This window comes from Chrysochloris asiatica, unplaced genomic scaffold (genome assembly GCF_000296735.1).
Source record: "Chrysochloris asiatica unplaced genomic scaffold, ChrAsi1.0 scaffold00041, whole genome shotgun sequence".
NCBI classification, from domain to species: Eukaryota; Metazoa; Chordata; class Mammalia; order Afrosoricida; family Chrysochloridae; genus Chrysochloris; species Chrysochloris asiatica.
The window spans coordinates 16,774,877-16,777,525 of record NW_006408559.1 but is presented as its reverse complement, the minus strand read 5'-3'; the positions used below and the strand labels follow the sequence as shown (position 1 = coordinate 16,777,525).

Genomic DNA, 2,649 nt, shown 5'->3' with positions numbered 1-2,649 from the left:
CCGTGAAGATTTACAGCCTGGGAAACCCTGTGCAGGGTCACTATGAGTTGGAACCGGCTCCACACCACACAGCCAAGAGCCAGTGCTAGCAAAAAGACTAAGCATTGATCATGGAAAAACAAAGGAAGGCATCTTTGTAACCAAATGAATCAACATACCATCATCAGTGTTCAGACAGTCTGGCATTTTCTCCCCACTGATGGGAGGTGTTAAAAAGAACACATTGCTTTTTCATGTCAGAAATTCATGAATTGAATCAAAAATTGGAAATCAGTGTCAAACCCATATTGAGTAACATTCTACAGTAAGACTCGTCTTACTCTTCAAAAATATGATTTTCTATTGTAAACAAAATAATGAGTATTTTAAATTAATGGATATAAATAAAATATACTAGAAAGAAATGAAGAATTGAAATGTAGTTGGGCAGAATGTCTGCATGTAACTCTCAAGAAGTTCAAAAAATGTAATTATGTACAAGTTGCAGAGAAAATGAAAACAAAAATACATACTCATATATTTTATAAAAATTTAATCACTAAATCTGACTGAAGTGCATATAGGAGTACTGTGTATAATTTTGACACTTTTCTGAAATCTTAAATTTTTACACATTAAAAAGTTAAACAAAAAATTAAGCAAACTATGGGGACATAGAGTACAGTGAGGTAAGGACAAGCATATCATCTTCATCTTGGCTCAATTTGAGGTAAATAATTCTGGTTTTCATTAATTCTTCAGCTCTGACCTTTTCATCACACTTCTGTCCTTGAACACTGTTACTAAGGAATGAAAGGCAATGAAACAAGAGTCTCAGAATTCCTCTTGCTTGGTTTCCAGCTCAGTGCAGACCCGGAACTGCTCCTCTTCTGGATTTTCTGCCTGTTTTACATCTTCAGTCTGCTGGCAAATGGGATGATCTTGGGACTCATTTGGCTGGACCCCAGACTGAGCACCCCATGTACTTCTTTCTCTCACATTTGGCCATCATTGATATGTCCTTGGCTTCCAACAATGTTCCCAAAATGTTAGAAAACCTAGTGAAGCATGAAAAAACTATCTCCTTTGTTCCATGTATTTTACAGATGTTTTTGTATTTGACTTTTGCTGCTACAGAATGCCTGATGTTGGTGGTAATGTCCTATGATAGGTATGTGGCCATCTGCTACCCACTCCAATACACTGTCATCATGAGCTGGAGACTCTGCCATTTCCTGGCCACTGCTTCCTGGGCATGCGCATTTATGCTGACCCTGGTACAAATCGTTCTCCTTCTAAGGCTTCCTTTCTGTGGGCCCCAGGAAGTGAACCACATCTTCTGTGAAATCCTGTCTGTCCTCAAGCTCGCCTGTGCTGACACCTGTATCAATGAAATATTCATGTTTGCTGCAAGTGTGTTTGTCTTAATTGGGCCCCTTTCTTTGATACTGGTCTCCTACATGAACATCTTGCGGACCATCCTGAAGATCCAGTCTGGGGAAGGACGCAGAAAGGCCTTCTCCACCTGCTCCTCTCACCTCTGTGTGGTCGGGCTCTACTTTGGCATAGGAATGATCTTTTACCTGGTCCCAGGTGGCAGTCAACGAGAAGAGCAACAGAAAATCCTTTCCTTGTTTTACGGCCTTTTCAACCCATTGCTAAACCCCTTCATCTACAGTCTGAGAAATGCTCAGGTGAAGGGTGCCTTCTACAGAGCACTGCAGAAGAGGATCATGTGATGGTGGGGAAACTGTTGGCTTAGAGGAGGTTACCTACTTAAATAAGGAGCTCTGGTAGCATAGTAGTTGCGAGTCAGGCTGTTAACCTCAAGGCCAGCAGTTCGAAACTGCCAACTGTTCCATGGGAGAAAGATGAGGCTTTCTGCTCCCACAAAGATTTACAGCCTCAGAAACCCTATGCACGGTCACTATGAGTCAGAACCGACTCCACAACACACCACCACCACCACCACCCATTTAAATGATGTGATCTTCTCATGAAATAAAACTAATGAAGGTGAAAGTTTCTTTTAGGATGTGGATTGTCCAAATCAGGACCTGCATATCAGATAAAATTCAGTGGATATTTATATAATCATAGGGTGTGAAAATGTGTTTAGAAATGGAAATGGATTTTGAAATATTTAGCTTTTATTTTTTGAATCTTAAAAATGATATCCCTCATTCCACATTCTCATCTGAATCCAGTTTGAATTTCTGGCAGTTCCCTGCTGATGTAATGTTGCAAATGTTTTTGAATTATTTTCATGAAAAATTTACTTGCATTTTATATTAATGATATTGTTTGGTGATTTCTGCAGTCTGTTGGGCCACTTCTCTTTGGAATGGGCACAAATATGGATCTTTTCCAATTAGTTGGCTAGGTAGCTCTCTTCTCAATTTCTTGGCATAGATGAGTGAGGACCACCAGTGGCTGCATCAGTTTGTTGAAAGATTTCAATGTGTCTTCCATCAATTTCTGGAGCCTTGGTTTTCAACAATGGCTTCAGTGAAACTTGGACTTCTTCCTTCAATACCATTGGTTCTTGATCAAATGTTACTCTTTTTCTCTGACCCTCCACCTTAGCAAACATGATATCCTTCTCCAGAAATTGGTCCCTCCTGATAATATGTCCGAAGTATGAGAGTCAAAGTTTGGCCATCCTGGCCT

At 40.1% G+C, this 2,649-nt stretch overlaps 1 pseudogene; it reads left to right on the top strand.

The window, feature by feature from the left end:
- The first annotated feature begins 789 nt into the window (after positions 1-789).
- LOC102822047 lies at positions 790-1,718 on the top strand (annotated as a pseudogene).
- The last annotated feature ends 931 nt before the right edge of the window (positions 1,719-2,649 follow it).